General features: G+C 39.3%; 1 protein-coding gene across 3 annotated transcripts in view; it reads right to left on the bottom strand.

Moving 5' to 3' along the window:
- The window catches only part of MKLN1 (muskelin 1), a 362,427-nt gene that overhangs the window by 301,796 nt on the left and 36,346 nt on the right, over positions 1-24,285 (bottom strand). For all 3 annotated transcript variants that reach the window (XM_082632688.1, XM_082632687.1, XM_082632686.1), the window contains one exon: positions 19,742-19,813. The gene's annotated coding sequence lies outside the window, so the exon portion shown is untranslated. The remainder of the gene's footprint in view (positions 1-19,741; positions 19,814-24,285) is intronic.

Below are 24,285 nucleotides of genomic sequence, written 5' to 3'. Positions count from 1 at the left end.
AACAGACCAATCACAAGCACTGAAATTGAAACTGTGATTAAAAATCTTCCAACAAACAAAAGTCGAGGACCAGATGGCTTCACAGGTGAATTCTATCAAACATTTTGAGAAGAGCTAACACCAATCCTTCTCAGACTCTTCCAAAAAACTGCAGAGGAAGGAACACTCCCAAACTCATTCTATGAGGCCACCATCACACTGATACCAAAACCAGACAAAGATGCTACAAAAAAAGAGGCTTCCCTGGTGGCACAGTGGTTGAGAGTCCGCCTGCTGATGCAGGGGACACAGGTTTGTGCCCCAGTCTGGGAAGATCCCACATGCCACAGAGCGGCTGGGCCCGTGAGCCATGGCCGCTGAGCCTGCGCGTCCAGAGCCTTTGCTCCACAACGGGAGAGGCTACAACAGTGAGAGGCCCGTGTACCGCAAAAAAAAAAAAAAAAGAAAGAAAGAAAATTACAGACCAATATCACTGATGAATATAGATGCAAACATCCTCAACAAAATACTATCAAACAGAATCCAACAACACTTTAAAAGGATCATACACCATGATCAACTGGGATTTACCCCAGGGACGCAAGGATTCTTCAATATGTGCAAATCAATCAATGTGATACACCATATTAACAAATTGAAGAATAAAAACCATATGATCTTCTCAATAGATGCAGAAAAAGCTTTTGACAAAATTCAACACACATTTATGATAAAAACTCTCCAGAAAGTGGGCATAGAGCGAACCTACTTCAACATAGTAAAGCCCATTATATGACAAACCCACAGCAAACATCATTCTCAATGGTGAAAAACTGAAAGCATTTCCTCTAAGATCAGGAACAAGACAAGGATGTCCACTCTCACCACTATTATTCAACATTGTTTTGGAAGTCCTAGCCGTGGCAATCAGAGAAGAAAAAGAAATAAAAGGAATATAAATTGGAAAAGAAGAAGTAAAACTGTCACTGTTTGCAGATGACATGATACTATACATAGAGAATCCTAAAGATGCCACCAGAAAACTACTAGAGCTAATCAATGAATTTGGTAAAGTTGCAGGATACAACATTAACGCACAGAAATCTCTTGCATTCCTATACACTAATGATGAAAAATCTGAAAAAAAAATTAAGGGAACACTCCCATTTACCATTGCAACAAACAGAATAAAATACCTAGGAATAAACCTACCTAGGGAGACAAAAGACCTGTATGCAGAAAACTATAAGACACTGATGAAAGAAACTAAAGATGATACAAACAGATGGAGAGATATACCGTGTTCTTGAATTGGAAGAATCAATATTGTGAAAATGACTATACTACCCAAAGCAATCTATAGATTCAGTGCAATCCCTATCAAATTACCAATGGCATTTTTTACAGAACTAGAACAAAAAATCTTAAAATTTGTATGGAGACACAAAAGACCCCGAATAGCCAAAGCAGTCTTGAGGGAAAAAAACAGAGCTGGAGGAATCAGACTCCCTAAGTTCAGACTATACTACAAAGCTACAGTAATCAGGACAATATGGTACTGGCACAAAAACAGAAATATAGATCAATGGAACAGGATAGAAAGCCCAGAGATAAACCCACGCATCTAAGGTCAACTAATCTATGACAAAGGAGGCAAGGATATACAGTGGAGAAAAGACAGTCTCTTCAATAAGTGGTGCTGGAAAAACTGGACAGCTACATGTAAAAGAATGAAATTAGAACACTCCCTAACACCATACACAAAAATAAACTCAAAATGGATTAGAGACCTAAATGTAAGACTGGACACTATAAAACTCTTAGAGGAAAACATAGGAAGAACACTCTTTGACATAAATTACAGCAAGATTTTTTTTGACCCACCTCCTAGGGTAATGGAAATAGAAACAAAAATAAACAAATGGGACCTAATGAAACTTCTTTTGCACAACAAAGGAAACTATAAACAAGATGAAAAGACAACCCTCAGAATGGGAGAAAATATTTGCAAATGAATCAACGGACAAAGGATTAATCTCCAAAATATATAAACAGCTTGTGCAGCTCAATATTAAAAAAACAAACAACCCAATCAAAAACTGGGCAGAAGACCTAAATGTCTTCCAAAGAAGACATACAGATGGCCAAGGAGCACATGAAAAGCTGCTCAACATCACTAATTATTAGAGAAATGCAAATCAAAACTACCATGAGGTATCACCTCACACCAGTTAGAATGGGCATCATCAGAAAATCTACAAACAACACATGCTGGAGGGGGTGTGGAGAAAAGGGAACCTCTTGCACTGTTAGTGGGAATGTAAATTGATACAGCCACTATGGAGAACAGTATGGGGCTTCCCTGGTGGCGCAGTGGTTGAGAGTCCGCCTGCCGATGCAGGGGACACGGGTTCATGCCCCGGTCCGGGAAGATCCCACATGCCGCAGAGCGGCTGGGCCCGTGAGCCATGGCCGCTGAGCCTGCGTGTCCGGAGCCTGTGCTCCGCAACGGGAGAGGCCACAACAGTGAGAGGCCTGCGTACCGCAAAAAAAAAAAAAAAAAAAGAACAGTATGGAGGTTCCTTAAAAAACTAAAAATAGAATTACCATACGACCCAGCAATCCCACTACTGGGCATATACCCAAAGAAAACCATAATTCAAAAAGACATATGCCCCCCAATGTTCATTGCAGCACTATTTACAATAGCCAGGTCATGGAAGCAACCTAAATGCCCATCGACAGATGAATGGATAAAGCAGATGTGGTACATATATACAATGGAATATTACTCAACCATAAAAAGGAACGAAACTGCGTCATTTGTAGAGACGTGGTTGGATCTAGAGACTGACATACAGAATGAAGTAAGTCAGAAAGGGAAAAACAAATATCGTATATTAACGCATATATGTGGAACCTAGAAAAATGGTACAGGTAAACAGGTTTGCAGGGCAGAAATAGAGACACAGATGTAGAGAACAAACATATGGACACCAAAGGGGGAAACTGGCAGGGGTGGTGGTGGTGGTGGGATGAATTGGGAGAGTAGGATTGACACATACACACTAATATGTATAAAATAGATAACTAATAAGAACCTGCTGTATAAAAAATAAATTTCAAAAATTCAAAAAACAAGACATAAATTATAATGATGAAGTTAGGTAGAAGTTATATGGTTTTAACAAAACTTTGATTTCTTCTTTTATACTGTTCCCTTGGTAAAAACAGCAAAATTCCTACCTAGATGGTAACACATACCATTTGTTCAATTGTAAGTTCCTTGATTGCTCTTGGGAACAAGTATACTGCTGTGGCATGAAGTGGAAGGTATAATTTGGAGCCAGATGAGAGAAAGAAGGCTCCTTTCAGAGGTAGTATAGTCATGTAAACGTAAAAGTTATCAAAAAAGACTTAATAATCTCACCAAGTAATCTAAAGCTAAATTTCATAGACAAGTTCCTTATAGAACTACCACAAACTTTGTAGAACTCAAGCCTTCCATGGTAAAAGGTTTTAAAACTTCTTTTAAAACAAATGCAATGGGTTTAATCTGTTTTGGTTTTATTTTATTTATTTATTTTTAATGCTTTTTTTTAAACATCTTTATTGGAGTATAATTGCTTTACAGTGGTGTGTTAGTTTCTGCTTTATAACAAAGTAACTCAGCCATATATATACATACATCCCCATATCTCTTACCTCTTGTGTCTCCCTCCCTCCCACTCTCCCTATCCCACCCCTCTAGGTGGTCACAAAACACCGAGCTGATCTCCCTGTGCTATGCAGCTGCTTCCCACTAGCTATCAGTTTTTCATTTGGTAGTGTATATATGTACATGCCACTCTCTCACTTTGTCCCAGCTTACCCTTCCCCCTCCCCATGTCCTCAAAAAAAAAAAAAAAACAAATGCAATGGGGATAGCAAGCCACAAAGTGTAGTGCAATGTTACTCATTATTGTTTGCTTTATCACCCACGGTAACTTGTTTTGCTTCTAGCAAAGACCCAGAAAAATGTAAGGATGAATACTTATCATAATTCATTCCCATGTGGACTTTTAGAATCCAGGAAGACAGCTTTCTTTTTTGTTTCAATAGTTAGACTCTGAAAGGAATCTGGAAAGTGCTGCACACAGGAGTGGCTCTCAGTCGAAACTGGGCTCATCTCCAGCTCTGCTTAAGAGAGTTCACTGGTGTCTACATGTGATATTGAAGGGAATGAGGAAGACAAACTTCCTTAATTAGTGTATGGTACCAATGACCTTACTTCACTATGGAAGAAATAAATTGCATTTCTTCCTCAGCATATTCACAGTGAATCTCTGAGATACAGGGAGATATGGTTACTTAATCAGAAATGAGCATGTATTTATTTAAGAGAAATAAGCAATTCAAAGGAAAACTTTCAACTTAACAGAGGGAGTAAAAAACTTTATAAAAAGGGTCAAGCCGGTAAACTTAAAGAGAGCAAAGGGAGTGAGGAAGAAACAGCAATGAAGTATAATAAGTAATAAAAATAAAAAGAAATGGATAAAAATAAATATATCAATTACCACTAAAAATTTGAATGAGTTGCATTTCCCTTTCAAAAGACAAACTTTCAGATTGGGCTCAAAAAAACCCAAAATTAAACTATGTATAAGAAATTCACTTCAAATAAAGTGATAAAGGAGGTTTGAAAATAAATGGTTGGGCAAATCCAAAAGCATGAATGGCAATTTAATAACAAATTCAAGGCCAAAAGCGTTAAGTAGGAACAAGAGGATGGAATGATCAAAGGCACTATGGCAGAGATTGCTAGATGCCTATGCCCATTCCTTGTCACCCCTGCTAACAAAACCTCATTTTAATTTGTTACAGCAGTCTGTCTTGATACAAATTATTTTTCCCATCCTCTTTTACAATTAAGGGTGGGCAATAAGTTGTAAGCAGAGGTTAATGGGTGGGGCCTGTTGAAGTCTAATTCAGCTGGAAGCTATTCCTCTCTGCCTTCTTCTTTTTCCTCCTTCCTGACTGGAATATGTACGTTATGGCTGGAGCTTCAGGAACCATCTTGCAACGATGACTTGGAGACGAACACCACTTACTAAAGGTGGCAGAGCAGAAAGACACACAGAGCTTGCATTCCAGATGACCACGAAGCCCTGCTACCAGCCCTGGACTTCTTTTTACCATCAGGCATCTTCCATGTTTGAGAAAAACACATTTCTATTTATTTAAGCCACTATTATTTGGGTATCATTTTATATGCAGCCAGCTCAATTTCCTGCAGTACAGATATAAACACGAAAAAAATATAATAGTTTCGACTATGAAGAACCAAAGAAAGTACAAAATTAAAAAAAAATCAAAACTGCTAGAAAGACAAGCATTTTGTGATGAGGTGACAACCATAGCAGTAGATACCTCTTTCAAAACTTGATATAACATGAAGTCAAAAACAAGTGAGAATATAGAAGACTATAATCTATAAGTTTATCATACATGCATGTATATATGAGTATATGTGTGTGATTGGTATACAGTAAAAAACTACAAATTTTTACCTTACAAAAAGAGAATATGCAATCTTTTCATATGTGTATGGAACGCTTGCAAAATCAATCATGTAGGGCTTCCCTGGTGGCGCAGTGGTTGAGAGTCCGCCTGCCGATGCAGGGGACATGGGTTTGTGCCCCGGTCCGGGAAGATCCCACATGCCGCGGAGCGGCTGGGCCCGTGAGCCATGGCCGCTGAGGCTGCGCGTCCGGAGTCTGTGCTCCACAACGGGAGAAGCCACAACAGTGAGAGGCCTGCGTACCACCAAAAAAAAAAAAAAAAAAAAAAAATCAATCATGTATTTGGCCATAAAAGGTGAAAGCATATTGTGGTTTGGGTGCAGAAGATGTTGGAACCAGACGGTCTGTCTTACAGCTTGCCGGCAGAGTGACCTTGGGCAAGATACTTAACTTTGCCGGGCTTTCTGTCTTTATCTATAGAGTAAGACTCTTAATAGCTAGAAATATTATCTTCTATAATTATTATTATCCCTCCTGGCCTAGCATTTTCCAGGTTGATGTCCATTTACCTACATAAAGCTGCTAGTGCTGCTAATAACCAACTCTTGGCAGAGGTGCCAGGCCATCAGATGGCTGTCATTGGTCACAGTTTCCACTGGGAGGGTCAGGGCTGGATAGAAGGTTAACATTTCTCCATTTGGCCTCAACTGAACAGTGAACACAATGCTGTCTAGCACAGAATTCAAGAGCACCAAAAGAATGTTAAATGGATGAATTGTTACTTGCAGGAAAAGAAACAGGCACCATGTTTCCAATTATTCTTCATTTCAGACAACAACTAGCTGTTTCCATTGGCTGGCACAGTAGCTGAATGGGGAACACTATTGAGTAAACTCTACTGAAAAAGGATGAATGTGGTCCAGTGAATTTTTTTGACACAGTCCCAGCTTTATTTTTGCCTATTACTGGCAAGCTAATATGGAGGACATTAGGAAACAATCGACAAAAACTTCATAAATAAAGCTTAAAAGACTAGAATTATCTATGCCCCCAATACATAAACTTTTTGTACCAACAAGGATCATTTGTGACATAAGGCAGAATCTCTAAATTTAGCTACTAGATACAAAAAGAAAAAACACATATCAATCTTTTTTTATTTTATTTTTATTTTTTTGTGGTATGCGGGCCTCTCACTGTTGCAGCCTCTCCCGCTGTGGAGCACAGGCTCCGGACGTGCAGGCTCAGCGGCCATGGCTCATGGGCCCAGCCGCTCCGCGGCACGTGGGATCCTCCCGGACCGGGGCACGAACCCGTGTCCCCTACACCGGCAGGCGGACTCCCAACCACTGCGCCACCAGGGAAGCCCTCAATCTTCTTTTTTAAACCCACCAAATAAAACATTTTTTAATCACAAAAGCAAAATATTGAGGTATTTATAATATTTTTAAATTGGTCAAGAAAAGATAGTATTTTCATGAGCAAGTACAGTAATATATGAAAATAAGAACACTATTATAAATACAACAGAGAAAATACTATTAATTGTATATTATAATAATTATTTCATAAAAGTAAATTATAAACATGTAGGCTATGTTATAAATGATAAGTATTGAATATGTTTATATATTTTTAATAAAATTAAATTTAATGAAAAATATTATATAAATAAGAAACTTCAAAGTTTTATCCCTAAACTTAGAGGGAAAGCAAAAATGAACTGAAGATAGTAAGTTTATTTTACGTCTCAAACCATTGATAAACTGATGTCAACTGGAATGAATGGGGTATTTGTTCCTTTGCTTTTGGGGACCTGTAATACCATCATCAGAGTGGTATTTATGTTTTTGCATATTTTCCATGTTTCATCTCAAATATGTTCATGTATAAATAGATAAACTGAGGGTGGTTAATTTTTTGGTCCAAAATATTTCCTAACTCTCTGGCTGGTGCTAATTTCTCTCAGCATTATCTTAGTGTATCAATTCTTCACCAATCCCCACTCCTTCCTCTCTTTAAAAAAGGTTTTGTGTGATTACAAAATCAGCTCCCATTTTTCTGCTTAGAATGACCTTCTCGCCAACTCTGGCACTCATAAATATCCTTTCTCCGCCTCTGCTTAAGCTGTTGTCATTCACAGAAGCTCCATCTTCTTTCCATGTGTAAGAGAACATCAAACTCAGGAAGCAATTTTTTCCACCTATGGGGTTTCAGACTTCAGATACAATTCAAACAATGCATTGCTTCCCAGATGAAGACACATATAGGGTGCCCATCTATCAGGGAGGAAGACAGATTGGGGAGGAAAGACAGAGAGAAATCGAAACAGAGAGGAGAGAGGCAGAGAACAGACTTCCTCTGTCTGAATTGTACTAGAAGCTGAGATTCTGTACTCCTTCTGTAACCCTGTTGATTAGCACAATTCTATCAGGACTACATGAATTTTTAAAAATTCAACTTTGCAGATAGTAGTACATATTTACTGGATTAAATTGATAAAATCAATGTTAAGAACTACATCAAAATGATGAGAAGATTTTTTTTCTAGTCTAGAAGATATTTTGTAAGGATTTTTTTTTAATTCCAAAAATTGTCTTCCTAAAATTTGTATGAGTCTAATCATGAAAGGCACGGGATCATCTTGCATTTCTGCCTGCTCCCAACACACAGAGGTCAGATACCTTGTGCTGCCCTCATCCTCATGATGGGAAGAGATGCCACAAAGTAATTTTAAAGGATAAAGAAGGATTAAGAAAAAACAGAGAAGAGGTTCTGACGAAAATGCAACCAACATATGAAATCAGGAATCTTTCTTTCCACGGAATTTATAAAGCTTCTTTGGATCTTTCTTGTCCCCTGGTACTTGTTTTCCCTTCACCAGACAGGGAAACTCAAATTTGCCTATTAAGAATGCCATCTGTGGGCTTCCCTGGTGGCGCAGTGGTTAAGAATCTGCCTGCCAATGCAAGGGACATGGGTTTGAGCCCTGGCCCAGGAAGATCCCACATGTCACGGAGCAACTAAGCCCGTGCGCCACAACTACTGAGCCTGAGCTCTAGAGCCTGCAAGCCACAACTACTGGGCCCACGTGCCACAACTACTGAAGCCTGCACGCCTAGAGCCCGTGCTTCGCAACAAGAGAAGGCAGGACAGTGAGAAGCCCGTGCATCGCAACGAAGAGTAGCCCCCACTCACCACAACTAGAGAAAGCCCGTGCACAGCAACGAAGACCCAAAATAAATAAATAAATAAAAGAATAACTTAATTTTTTTTAAAAAAAGAATGCCATCTGCCTCTCTAAAAAAGAACAGACTGAGTAGGGTGGAGATGGTGAGGGGAAAGATGGGGGATTAAAAGTCTTTAAAGTTTGAAGAAGGAAGAAAGTGAAAATTGAAAAAATGAAATTTAATAGTCAGTTTCTTTTTCAAACATCACTTCTGTTTACAAGATAATTTGCAGTAGATGAAGACCATGTTTTTACAAACCTAACTCACATCATCATTCTAGTCTCTGATATATCTCTCTTCCATTTATTGGTCAGTAAAGAAATTCTTCTCACCCAGAATCCAATCATTTAAAATAAATCACAATGCATGACTCAAGATTCAACTAGCAACAGTATTTTTCCTCATATTAGATTTAATGTTTCCTTAAAGATTGGCTTGTAGGTTAGTTTCTTCTCCACTCCCAGGTAGCTATAGATTTTTGTTACACTGTGTCTGTTGTATAAATATGTTTGTATGTGTGTGAGTGTGTGTGTGTGTATGAGTAAAATATAATGTGTACATATATAGTGTTTGAATAGTATTATAATTATAAACACATGTTTAGAGAAAATATTGATTTCTCCAATTCACCCAAGGAAAGGACAAACTAAATAAAACAAATACCATATTATAGAATACATCTGACTTTCTTTTTTTTTTTGCGGTACGCGGGCCTCTCACTGTTGTGGCCTCTCCCGTTGCGGAGCACAGGCTCCAGACGCGCAGGCTCAGTGGCCAGCGGCCGTGGCTCACGGGCCCAGCCGCTCCGCGGCATGTGGGATCTTCCCGGACCGGGGCACGAACCCGTGTCCCCTACATCGGCAGGCGGACTCTCAACCACTGCGGCACCAGGGAAGCCCCTGACTTTCATTTTTAAAATCAAGTAATTTTTACTTAAATTTTACAAATCTGAGTCAGTCATTTCTCATATGCTAGGGATCGAAATCTCCCTCATACATTTGAATTATTCATCATAGATGTCAAACATTACACAAAGATTTATAGTGAAATTAATACTGTGGATCAAGTATAAGTGGCTGCTCCCCAGTTGCATTTGACAGCATTTCTATCTTTCAATGGTTCCTGAAAAGTCTAACAACAGGTTTACGGAAGTCAGAGCCTTTCTCGCTACAGTTACTGTAGGAGACATTTTCATGGCCATTCATGGTGTGCAAGATAGGCAGACTTGAATTCATACTATCTAACTTTCTGGGTCATCAATTATGCTTACTGTTAAATTAATCCTTGTACAGCTATATTAATCAACCCCAAACCAAATCCTTCAAAGGCTCTTCATTGCTTCTGGTCAAAGGTGAAAGGCTCGTACTCCTAGGTCTTGCATTCATAGCCTTTCTCCACTTGCCTACTCACTGTTCGCCAAACGTACCCCGTACCTTTCCCCCTTCAGGCATTAACTCAAGCTGTTCTTCTCATCTGAAATATCTTCTTCCTTTTGCTCTACAATCCCAAGACTACTCATTTGCTTTGTAAATTTTGTGCATTTTAATTAAACAAAATAATGCATGGCAACATTCTTTTTAGGAAAATATTCAAACAATATAGAAGTATACGTACAGCAAAAACTGAAAGTCCCTACGAATTCTAGCCCTCCCTTTGCCTCCCCCATCACCTGCTGACTATACTCCCACCTCCCAATTTGCTGGTATCTTTCCAACAATTTCTCTATGCATTTAATACACATATAGTTTTTGTTTATTTCATTTTTAGGTAAGTGCAGTTAAACTACCTACTCTGGTGGCTAGCTTCCTCCTCTTCAAGAACTATATTAAGTTTTCTCTCTCCCCTGGAGCCCCCCTCACTGCTTTAGCATCCTCCCCCATCCCTCATTACCCTGCTTTGAACTTTTAACTCTTGGTATCCATGCCACTCTTCTGATCCATCTCTTTATGACACTGGGTTTTTAAACTATATTTATTAAATGTGAGTCTTATCACTGGAATGTAAAGTCTTTGAGGGAAGGAACTTACCATCATCTTTTGTGGTGTTAAAACTGTATTATGTAGGTATTCAAAACTATTTTCTTGGGGTAAGTGAACTTTAGGTTCCCCATTTCCTGACCTAAGGTGGGAAAGCTCTGCTTAAGTGGAGAGAAAAATTAAAATGTACTATAATGAAGTACTTTAGAGTTTTCATGGTCTTTCCTAAGAATTCTCCCAATCTGTTCTACATGATGGGTTGGCAGGTTTCTACAAATCAACTGAGAAGCCCAGCAACTTTGTGAGAAGTCAGAGACCCCGGGCAAAATATTTCTTCTCTGATCTTTCAGACCAAGGACAGCTCCACCAGTAAAAAACCCTCAGAGATGAAAACATTCTTATAGTGAAGGGGCATTTTCAGCACAGGCTGATGGGGGAAAGAGTTGTAAGGGAAGCACAGACTATCCAAGGAAAACACACTCTCTCAGACTTTTAGATCTAAAATTTCAACTCTCACTGAACCACTTCTCCAATGGAATTAATCACTGGCATAACAGCCACAGCAATTCAAAAAAAGCCTTTCACTCTTCCTTTTAACATAAAAGCTGTAAAGTCACACTTGACATTCCTTTTAAAATGTTATTCTCTCAGATCACAGAGAAGGCAAAATAACCAGTAAAACAGAGCTTCTCTTTTATTTTCAAATACTGTTTCTTCAACAAGTTACTTAATACTCTATGCCTCAGTTTCTTTATCTATCTATAAAATGGATATAATAATGGATATAATAATAGTGCTTACTTTATTGGATACTGAGCATTAAAATGAGATAATCAAGTGCAGTATGCAGCAAAGTCTGGCTCATAGTAAGTCCTCAAAAATATTAGCGATGATGAGGATGATGATGTTATGGCTTCTCACATCTATGTCAGGAGCTGAAAGGGTTTTCTACAAGGGACTTCAGCCAAAGAAGGCAGACAAGAAAGAACACTGCTGAGATATTATTATAATGGTGAACATTATGAGTGACATTCCTTGGAAAATTCTATTCAGTTCCTTCAATCTCATTACAACAAATTTGCTTAGAATCTTTATTAAACTGACTGTTGCTTGAAATAAATGGGTTATTAAATGGAAAATCTCTTTTTGTTAAAGTTTCCTCTGAAATAGTATTAGTCATAACTGGATTTTATATTCCTTTTGACATCTTACATGTCTTCTATTAATAGTCTCAATTCTTTAGTCCAAATAACCAATTGAAAACATCTAATTTAATATTTAATAACCAAAGATTTTATTTTATCAAAAAATGTTGCTATTGGTCCCAAAAGAGAGCTTCTAAATCCTCCAATGGAGGCCATTAATCAAATCACGTAAAATTATTTCGGTTAATATGTAAATGCTTAGAATACTGCAGATATCCAAAATACTTCAAATTGATAATTTTAGGGTCTCTAATAGTTATTGAGACACTGTGGACATACACAGAGAAAATCTAAAGCAATGAGCTGGTTAATTTAGACACAAAGATTCTCAACATCAATTAATTGAGAGTTTCAGTTTGAATTACTCAATTATTCAATTGCTTACTTCACCTGGGCAATGTGTATATAATAAATTAACTTAGGCTATCTTAATAATTAATGTGTGTTCATCGATGTACAGGCTAAGGGCGTAAGATTTGAGGTCAGAAAGATGAGGGTTTAAATTTCAACTTGGTAACCTCCTAGATCAGTGAACTTGGGCAAATTGTTTAACCTAAGCCTCAGTTTTTTCATCCCTAAAATATGAGAAACATTTATCTTGCTGATTTATAAGGATAAAATGAGGAAATACATATGAGGAATAAAATGAGGAAAGAGCTTAACTGAAACTTACTAGGTTGACATGGTATTATTTCTTTTTTCTTTTTTTAACCACTTCAGTTTCTAAGCTGTGATAATAAACAAGTAAATACATAATATATGAGATGGTGATAAACTCTGTATAGAAGAGCAAAATAGGAACCCTAAAGGTCTACCGATGGGGGAAGTGGTAGTAAAAGAAAGAAAAAATAGAAGGAGACATAGATCAGGTGACTTAGCCTCACTCCCTGCATATAAACATCAAGAAGCAAAGGGCAAGTTATGTTCTTTCCGCCTTTGTTGTTTCATGACTGTGATCGTCATAAGCAGGAGGACACAGGCTAAAATTATGCAGGCAAGTGGAGAAGAGGAAGAAGTCAGGAGTGAGGAGGTGGGGGAGCTGAGCAGCTCAGACTTCCCGTTGATACCTGACAATGCAGTCGAGAGGATGAGTTGACTTGTACCAGCTCAGTTTCTTTTGATCATTAAAAGAATGATTATTTAAAAAATAACATAACCACATTACAGAAAGGATATAACCTAAATACAGAAAATCTGAGATTTAGGGAAAAAAATAAGCCTATAATCCCATTAGCCTAATGTATTTGATATCAGCACTTGCGTTCATTTCCTCCTAGTCTTTTTTCATAAGCATATTTTTAATACATCTTTATTGGAGTATAATTGCTTCACATTGCTGTGTTAGTTTCTGTTGTACAACAAAGTGAATCAGCTATACATATACATATATCCCCATATCCCCTTCCTCTTGAGCCTCCCTCCCACCCTCCCTATCCCACCCCTCTAGGTGGTCGCTCGCAAAGCACCGAGCTGATCTCCCTGTGCTATGTGGCTGCTTCCCACTAGCTCTCTATTTTACATTTGGTAGTGTATGGTACTGATGAACCGAGTGGTAGGGCAGGAATAAAAACAAAGACATAGAGAATGGATTTGAGGGCATGGGGTGAGGTGGGGGAGGGGAAGCTGAGGCCAAGTGAGAGTAGCATTGACATACATACTACCAAATGTAAAATTGTATGCATATTTAAAGAGAACTAATCATACTGTATACAATTGTGGATCCTGTTCCTTTAAATAGAACATTGTTTCATAAGCATTTTCCTTGTTGCTAACCAGCTTTTTATAACTATCTTTTTAACAGTGAATAATATATCATTTAGTAAATGAACAGTAATTTACTTAATTTAACTATCTCCTTATATTGTTAGATGTTTAGAATCTTTCCAGTTTCTTGATACTATAAATATTGTATCCATATACATTTTCCTGCCTATTTTCTTTTCCATATATTATCTTCTTAGAATTGATTTTCAGAATTTCCAAAACGTAAAATGTTCCAGGACATCACCATTTTATGACTCTTTATATTTATTGCCAAATTACTTTTCAAAGGGATTATATCAATTTGCAGTCCTAAAAATAGTGGGTGAGAGTACCAAACCTCACTGCACCCTTGAAAACATTGGATTGTTTCATTATTAGTTTGTTTTTACTGCTTCAGTTCCAGGCTATGAAAATAAACTAGTAAATACATAGAATGTCAGGTAGTGATAAGAGGGTTGGAGAACAGCAAAGTGGTGAGCGGGAAAGTGCCAAGGAGGGGAGAGAGTTGCTGGGAACCCAACCCTATTTTTTAGGGTTTTATGTAGGATGATCAGGAAAGGCCTTTATATAGGATGATCAGGATTTTATTTAGGATGATCAGGAAAGGCCTTGAGGGTTCCTACTTTACTCTTCTACACAGGTATTTGAGTAAAAGCTGAAGAAGGTGAGGGAGTAAGGTATGAGAATGGTCTGAGGAAAGAGGGTTTCAGGCAGAGAAAACACCAAGAAAGGCCCTAAGGAGAATTCACGCTGGATAGTCTTGGAGGAACAGCAAGAGGGCTAGTGTGGCTCCTGTGTATTGAGAAGAGGGGGGTGGGGAAGGAGATGAGAGCAAAGGGAAAGTGGGCAGCCAGGACATGTACAGCTTTATCAGACACTGTGAGGATTTTTCTTTTATTTTGAGTAGGATGGGAAGGCATTGAAGGGTTTTGGAAAGAGGTGAGTCAGGAATTGATTTGTGTTTTGTATGGTTAGCTGATTTGTTCGGAATGGATTAAATATGCTCAAAACCAAACAACATCTTTCCTAGCAAACCTCCTACTTCTCAGCATCTCCATCAATGCTCTCACCCATCAGTGCTCAAAACCGCAGTCATCTTTCGCATCTCAAAACCAATCATGACCAACCCCTGTCAATTCTGCCTCCAAAATGTCTCCTGCATCTGCCTTCTTTATCCATTCCCATTACCTGAACCCCACCATGACAGTCTCTAGCTCACCCCCCAGCCTTCTATTTTTCTGCTCACCACTCGTACTACCCATGTTATCAGAGCAATCATCCTAGCAAAGCTGATCATTCATTGGTCTGCTCTTTATCTTTCTGCCCCTTCCTCCCCCCGCCCAAATAAGGTCCAGATTCTTCAGAATGGGATTCGAGCCCTACCACAATCTGATTCTAATCTAGTGGTCAAAGATGATCTCCCATGATTATTCGGAATGAACTGTGCCTTCCCGTCTGACAAGTTTCCCGAACCAGCTCTGCACTTTCTAACCTACACCTTTGCTTACATTGTCTCCCGTTCCCTGCACCTTCTGTTTAAAGCACCCTTCCCTTCCAGCCCCCATCCAGAAATCCTAGCCATACTTCCAGGACCACCCCAATCATCACCTTCTTCATCCCCAAACTCCTTGGCTAGAATTATGCTTACTTCCTCTGTGCTCCCATAAATTCTACTCCATTATCCACACATTCAGTATCATATAATACCATAGTTTTGTGAATATGCTTTCTTTCCTACTAGGTGGTAAGTTCCATGTCTTGTTTATCCTTGTAACTCCTACAGCACTTATTATAATGCCTTGACCTTAGTAGGTGTCCATTAAATGTTTGTGGAACTTAAATACCTAAAAGCCTTGCTGTTGAAACAGAACTAGAATTCAGGTCATCTGATTCCCAGATCCATATTGCTTTCCCAATACCATTCTATCTTTCCGACTTCTATGGTTCATTGTCATCCCATCTGAAGTACATTTGAAACCGCTAAGGAATTTTAAGGAAGGATGACTAAACAGAAAACAAATGCTGAAATTTATTTTCCATGTAGCTATTTAAGCCAAAGTGAATCTAATTTAGAGGCACTAAAATTTTGACTCTGAATTAAAAAACAAAACAAAACATGGTGCATACAGATCTAGAGAATTTTTTAGCTTCTTAGGGTTTGATTTTTGAGCTGCGCTTAATCTTTTAGGAGTCAAGTTGCCATGTTTCTCAGTATGCTGTAAATTTGTAGTCTGGGGACAAAAGAAAAAAGTGTGTGTGATTTTGCTTAATGGCTGACAGCAACATATCTAGCCCCTAAAAATAGGAGAGGGTTTAAACATTTGGGACGAGACCCTGAGACGAAGCATAATTCCTAACTATCCCAATCCTTCCCTTGCCTTCCCATCTTGAAAAAATATCTTAAGGAACTAGTGTTCTAAACTGGGCTTCCCCTTTGGTATTTGAAATTTAAAAAGTGAATTATACTCATGATACATGTTATACACAAGTATATGTAAAATGAGAGTAAAATTAAGTTATAGTATTTACAATATAGCAATAGCTAGTATTAATATGTGCACATGAAAATTACTTTTGAGTGATGAACACTGATGTCTTAGGAAAAGGAAGATTTGACTAAGTTAAAACACATGTTAGAGAATGGTTTAAGGTGGGGGTGAGGGGAAGGAAATGGAGTAACTCTTTCTCTCCTAAACTAAGAAGGTGTTTTGCCATCTTCTCGTCATTGCAACTTAGAAGGCAGAAGCATTGCTATGAAGAATGTCCCATTGAGGTTTTCACAAATTCAAATGAAATGGGATAAAATTAAAGCCTTACATTTTACAGGAAAAAAGGATGAAACTGAAGCACTAATTCATCTCCCTCTACTCCATCTCACTCGGAGTATTACAGCAGTGACTGACCTGAGAATCTGACATGAATTGTAATATAGGATCATAGAAATGAAAGTAACCTCTGAAGTAGTTTCATCTACCTTCTATCCTTGACAAGTAAGCCCCAAACCGTTACAAACAAAGAACTAGTATTTCAGAAACTTTCCCATAGGCAATTTTCCCCAGCTACAACCTAAATTCTGCCTTACAGAATGGCATGGACAATTTTTCTTGTGCTCCACAATGGAGACGTGAAAACAGCTTTTTGCCATATCTAATGATCATAACCATTTCTGTATCACATGGGTTATATTTCTGGACTCTGGGGAGACAGCACAGAATAATGGGTAAGAATTCAGGCTTAGAGACAGATTAGTGCTTAAGCTACAGCTGTATCACAGGCAATTTACTTAAGTTCTCTAAGCCTCAATTTCCTCACCCATAATGTGGGGATGGTAATACAGTCCAGCTGATCAAATTACTATGAAGAACAGTCTAGAACAAGTGGTATCCAATAGAAATATAATGCAAGCTGCAAATGTGAGTCATGTATGTAATTTAAAAATTTCTAGTAGCCCCATTAAGAAAAGTAAAAAGAAACAGGTGAAATTAATTTTAGTAATGTATTTTACTCAACATATCCAAAATATCATTTCAACATGTAAAAAATATTAGTGAGATATTTTATATTCCCTTTTTTGTACTAAGTCATCAAAATCCAATGCGTTTTTTTTTTTTAATTTGTTTATTTTTGGCTGTGTTGGGTCTTCATTGCGGTGCCTGGGCTTCTCATTGCGGTGGCTTCTCTTGTTGCGGAGCACGGGCTCTAGGCATGCGGGCTCAGTAGCTATGTCACGCGGGTTCAGTAGTTGTGGTGCATGGGTTTAGTTGCTCCGTGGTATGTGGGATCTTCCCGGACCTGGGCTCGAACCCGTGTCCTCTGCATTGGCAGGCATATTCTTAACTACTGCGCCACCAGGGAAGCCCACCAGTGTGTATTTCACATGTACAGTTTGACTCAACTCAAACTAACCACACTTTAAGCACTTAATAGCCTCCTGTGGCCAGCGGCTACCACAGTGGAAAGTTCAGGTCTAGAAAAAAGCTGTAAAGCATTTAGCATTATGCTAGGAATGTAGTGAACGCTAAAGTGTTGGGGCTTCCTTTATTATCCTTAGTATTCTTAGAGAACTTTGTAATCTTCCCAAAGCCTTCACTTCTCCAGGAGAGACTGGACCTGGCTATGATGCTCTTAGGAGTACCTGGATGGACTAGGTTACTCAAGCTGAGCCTTTCAGTTACTTCAAAGACCACTTCCTCGTGGCCACCCCCAACTATTGTCAGGAGAGGGCCACAAAAAGTGGGATCTACATGGAGAATATATCCACTGAGTGCCAATGACCTTTAGATACTGACACATTAAACCCCAAGAAATAGGCACCACCACTAATCTGCCACCTTCTCATATAAATGGGACAGGATAGGACATTTGCTAAAGCAACCACTTGCTCCTATAATTTTCCCCTTATAAGGATCGAGGTGCTATGCAATACACTGTGCTCAAAAGTTGGTTTGATAAATTAAACATACAGTTGGAATATGACCCATCAATTCCACTGGTATACCCAAGAGAATTGCAAACATGTTGACACAAAACTTGTAAACAAATGTACACAGCAGCATTATTCATAACAGCCAAGAAGTGGAAACAACCCAAATGTCCATCAACTGATGAATGGATAAACAAAATGTGATAAATCCATACAATGGAATATTATTTGGTAATAAAAAGGAATGAGGTACTAATTCAAGCTATAGCATGGATGAACCATGAAAACATGATGCTCAGTGAAAGCCAGACACAAAAGGCCACATATTGCATGATTCTATTTACATGAAACACCCATAATGGGCAAATCCATAGAGACAGAAAATAGATTAGTGGTTTCCAGGGGCTGTGGGGAGGGGAGAATTGAGAGTGACTGCTAACAGGTATGGAGTTTCTTTTTTTTTTTTTTTTTTTTTTTTGCGGTACACGAGCCTCTCACTGTTGTGGTCTCTCCCGTTGCGGAGCACAGGCTCTGGACGCGCAGGCTCAGCGGCCATGGCTCACGGGCCCAGCTACTCCGTGGCATATGGGATCCTCCCGGACCGGGGCACGAACCCGTATCCCCTGCATCGGCAGGTGGACTCTCAACCACTGTGCCACCAGGGAGGCCCCTTGGTATGGAGTTTCTTTTGGGATGCTGGAAATATCCTGGAATTGGATAATGGCAATGGTTGTACAGCACTGTGAACATACTAAAAACCACTGAATTGTTAAAAAAAGAAAGTTGATGTGTTGTCCTAGGGAAGCATGGTCAGATACACAAGTATTGCCAAATCCCCAGAATAGAGAAGTATTTGTAGACTTTAAAAATAGAAGAGATCACCTGTGCCCAAAATATTATTTGATAAGATATCATCTTTAACTACAGCACACATAATATCGTCTTTTCTCTCCTTCCTCTTAAATTAAAATTGTTTTACATTTTAACATTAAGCATATTAACTACTAAGCACAAACCTCAAGGACACACACACATGTACATAAATATAAATGCATGTACATATGTCAGAATTTTCTGAAAGAATGTACCTGTCACTCTTCTGTTCAAGGCTCTCCCATCACCCCAATCTCACACTCAGGATGGCCCCACACATCTCCAGTGCCACCTGCCTACCGTGTGGCAGGAGAGTGCAGCAGTTAAGACATGAGCCAGCCTGTGTAAAAGTCCAGGTCTCACTACTCACTAGCTTTATGACTTGGGCAACTTTCCTAACTCTTCTGTGGCTCAGTTCCCCTTTACAGTGAGGATGATAAGAGTGCCTGGGCTTGTGGCGAGGATTAACAGAATTAACATATAGAAAGTACTCAGGAGAATGCCTGACCTGTGGTAGATACTTTATAAGTGTTTTATAAATAAAAGTAAATAAATATTTAAAACCCTGTCCCGACAGCATGCCAACCTTGCTATAGAGCGTGCTTTCCCTCTGTCTGGAATATTCCTCATGATAGCTCCTTCCCTCTTTCCTTGTGCAAATATCACTCTATCCCTCTCCCTTGCTTGTTTCTGTTTGCAGCATTTATCACTTTCTAATATTCTATACGATAATTTGCTTTTGTATCTTCTTCGTGGCCCATCAACTCCTACTAGAAGGCAGGGATCTTACCTGTCTGTTTGCTACTCGTCCCTAAGCATCCAGGACAGTGTCTGCTGCAGAGAAGGCACTCCACCATGTTTTCTGAATGAATGAATGGACAGTGGTTACTTCTGGGCCATGGCACTGGGGACGGGGATGGGAATGAGATATACTGTTCACTGAACATACGCAAAAGGGTGCTTATGTTGTTGTCATAACCATGAAAAGTGTGAAATAAAATACTGAAAAATAAAGGGTACGTGGACCTGAGGAGAACCTGGTAGCATAAAACAGGAAGACTTCAGGTATCTGTGATCTGTGTAAAGATGCTCCTGCAAGCCACCTTTAGACCTTACCCCTGAGTAAAAAGTGGAATGACACCTCAGAAATGGCGCACAGCCCTAGGCTTGAAGCACAGCATGCACACAGGTGAGGAAGGAGTCTTAATAAGATGTTCCGTATAGGGGCTTCCCTGGTGGCGCACTGGTTGCGAGTCCGCCTGCCGATGCAGGGGACACGGGTTCGTGCCCCGGTCCGGGAGGATCCCACGTGCCGCGGAGCGGCTGGGTCTGTGAGCCATGGCCGCTGAGCCTGCGCGTCCGGAGCCTGTGCTCCGCAACGGGAGAGGCCACAACAGTGAGAGGCCCGTGTACCACAAAAAAAAAAAAAAAAAAAAAAAAAAAAAAGATGTTCCGTATTATGTAATATGTACCCTGTACCTATGGGTACAGTGAGAAAATTTTCCATGGCAAAAGGCCTGTTTCCAGGCCCAGTAAACAGAAGAATTCGCTAAAGGTTGTTTGCCCTCTTCCCCCGCTGCAGCCTGGACAGGCAGGTGGCCATGGTGCGTGGGACTCCTCGGGCAGTGACAGACTGTCTCCACGGCCTGGGAATAGTAGTCTTCTCCACTCCCTAACAGACCCTCTGGAAACCTGGTAAGGATTACAGGATCCCATAGAAGAGCACTGGACTTCAAATGAACTGTTCTGTAAACTTATCCCAACTACTTGGAGGTAAAACTCTGTCTTCAGTGTCTCCCACCTCTCTTTTCCATATCTCCTTTTCCTTCCCCGAGCTTTACTACCTCTGCACTCTCCTGTCAGGAGAAAAACAACCAATGAGTCACTAGCCCCTTGAATAATGTATTACCCCTTCTGTAGGATTTTACATTTAAAAAGTGGTCAATAGGAAAGAAATTATGATGATAATGTTAATAATGATATTAATAATATTGCTGATGGCAATGATAGCTGATGATAGCAGATATTGCTTATTGCATATTTACTGTGAGCCAGGTATTCTACTAAGAAGTGGATACAATTTATCTTATTTAATCCTCCAATAATCCAATGAGGTAGATATTGTCATACCCACATTATAGATGAGGAATGAAAAGTCACATAGTTATCAAGTGGTAGACAAGGGGTTTAGGAGAAATGTCTCTAAAAATTTTTGCCCTAAGGAATTTCATCATGTTATTCCAACACATGGATTTCTAAGGTGGAAAGTTTTACCCTATAAGGAGAGAGCTGGGGAGAGTCAGACAATCACAGCACCCCTTAGTAGCAATGAAATTGACCACTGAGGCTTGAAACTGCAAACAATCCACTGTGTCTATGACTGCCCGGGTTCAAATCCCGACCCTGACACTCACGAGATTACCTGGGGCAAGTCGTATAACCTCTGCACTTGAGATAATAGTTAGAATTCAATGAGATAATGCCATTGAAGTGCTTGCAATAGTGTGTGTGTGTGTGTGTGTGTGTGTAAAGCATTCATATGCTGTGTATGTTGATTGTTATAAATCCCTACAATTAGAATAATTTATTTCTAGCTTCCAAATAACAGAAGTTCTCTTTCACCTGATTTTATAATGTAGTTTTTGGTCTATTTTCTATAGATTTTTTTAATTGAAAAGGTAGTGTAACAGTAGAATTTCAAAAGACGATACCTCAAATGCCATTTCCCTAACACAACAATTATTTTAATTTTGCATATTGCCTTCAAGTTTTGCTAATTCTGAGAAGCTACATGGAGAGGGCACTATACTGAATCAGATTTGGATTTTTATCTTACTCTTTCACAAATTAGCTGTGTAACCTCAGGGAAGTTACATAACTGCCCTTTGCCTTAGTTTCCCAAAATATAAAGTGAAGCGGTTAGACCAGATCACCTTTAAGATCCTTCTAGCTCTAACAGTCTGTTTTTTAAATCTGTAATCTACTTTTTTTTTGCTTTCATGATTTATATGAAACTGTATACATAAGGTACATGTAAGTAATGTTTGCAAGTTACTTAACTTTCTAAAATATCAGGGAAATAAAACTTTATATATAATGAGTTCTACAAAGGTAAGGTTATAACTAAAAACCCCAGAAATTTTAAAAGTAGCTACCAAATTACCAAAAAGCTATAAAAATTAATGTTCAGCCATTATATGTATGTTTGCAACTAAAGTATTACCAAAAAAATAAAAAAAATTAAAAAAAAAGTATTACCAATTCCACACGTTAATTTATAAGTAATACATTTAGTTTGATAAGGCCATTCTAATCTTTGTTGATATATAGTTATTAATTCATAATATAAATATGAAAATGTTACATTAGTGTAGTTTTTCCATGAGGTATTCTTTTTTATTTTAATAAATTTATTTATTTTATTTATTTATTTTTGGCTGTGTTGGGTCTTCGTTGCTGTGCGCAGGCTTTCTCAAGTTGCGGCGAGCAGGGGCTACTCTTCATTGCAGTGCGCGGGCTTCTCATTGCGGTGGCTTCTCTCGTTGTGGAGCACGCGCCCTAGGTGCACGGGCTTCAGTAGTTGTGGCACGCGGGCTCAGTAGCTGTGGCTCACGGGCTCTAGAGTGCAGGCTCAGTAGTTGTGGTGCACAGGCTTAGTTGCTCCGTGACATATGGGATATTCCCGGACCAGGGATCGAACCCGTGTCCCCTGCATTGGCAGGCGGATTCTCAACCACTGCACCACCAGGGAAGCCCCAACCATGAGGTATTCTTAATTTTTAAAGTTTCTCTACCAAAGAGGGAAAAACAAAGAAAAAACAGGAGTGAATCTACCTGACTTAGATCATACTGGCAGAAACATGTCAATGTGAATGTCTGTAACTATTCACGGGATGAAGCAGCCACTCTCCTGCACTGCTGCTTGGTGTGTAACCTGGTATAACCTTTCTAGAGGCGAGCGACTGGACAATACTAATCAAGAGCTTAAATATGTTCCTACCCTCTGGCCAGGTAATTCCACTTATAGGAATCTGTACCAAAGAAATAATAATATGTGCACAAATGCTTTGTTGCAGTATTATACATAACTAGAAAGGCCTAGCCTAGACCATCTTATTATACCAACTAGCAGAGGCTCTATCAAAGACCCCTAGGGTCATGTCAGAATTAGGAGCTAATGTGAAGATGCTGTCACAGGCCAAATAAAGGTTAATTTCAGCATTAATAAGAATAATAAATAAGATGTGTTGAAACAAATTAAATGTTTCAATTAATGAGTTTGAATGATAATTTAAAGACAAACAAACATAAAAAGCAAAATCACAACACATCTATTTAGCCACCATTGGCACATACCAGAAAATCAACTCAAGGAATAATAGGATTAAAAATATAGCCATTTTGCAATCCTTAATAAACTAATGACTCCAGGTAACAATGTAAAAGAAGAGATTATTACACATTATGCACCTCTTAATGGCAAAACACATTACCTATGAAGCAGTCTTGCCAAAAAAAATAAAGAAACCACAACTGAATCTGTTAAACCCTGTAGATAGTGGCAGGTAATATAGAGGACAGAGGAACATGTTAAACTATACTATGAAGATGCAATCAGAGAAATCTAGGCTGTGGGAAGTTCTACAGGACAAACAACTTGGTTTCTTCGACAACTAAAGTGGAAGGAAAAAAAACATTTGAGTGGAAACCCGTTTATATTTCAAGAGATTTAACAGACATATCAACCTTTAACAGACATATCAACCAATCTCATCATGTGAACCTTATTTGGATCCTGCTTCAAACAACCTATAAAAATAAATTATGGGGGGCTTCCCTGGTGGCGCAGTGGTTGAGAGTCCGCCTGCCGATGCAGGGGACGCGGGTTCATGCCCCGGTCCGGGAAGATCCCACATGCCGCGGAGCAGCTGGGCCCGTGAGCCATGGCTGCTGAGCCTGCGCATCCGGAGCCTGTGCTCCGCAACGGGAGAGGCCACAACAGTGAGAGCCCCGCATAACGCAAAAAAAAAATAAAAATAAAAATAAAATAAATAAATTATGGGATTTCCCTGGTGGTGCAGTGGTTTAGAGTCCCTCTGCCAATGCAGGGGACACGAGTTTGATCCCTTGTCTGGGAAGATTCCACATGCTGCGGAGCCACTAAGCCCAGTGTGCCACAACTACTGAGCGTGTGCTCTAGAGCCCGCTAGCCACAACTACTGAGCCCGTGTGCTGCAACTACTGAAGCCCGCGCGCCTAGAGCCCATGCTCCGAGCAAGAGAAGCCACAGCAATGAGAAGCCCGTGCACTGCAACGAAGAGTAGCCCCCACTCG

This window comes from Mesoplodon mirus (genome assembly GCF_964341445.2).
Source record: "Mesoplodon mirus genome assembly, chromosome: 9".
Classification (NCBI taxonomy): Eukaryota; Metazoa; Chordata; class Mammalia; order Artiodactyla; family Ziphiidae; genus Mesoplodon; species Mesoplodon mirus.
The sequence above is the reverse complement of the archived record's forward strand: the minus strand, read 5'-3'. Positions and strand labels throughout refer to the sequence as shown.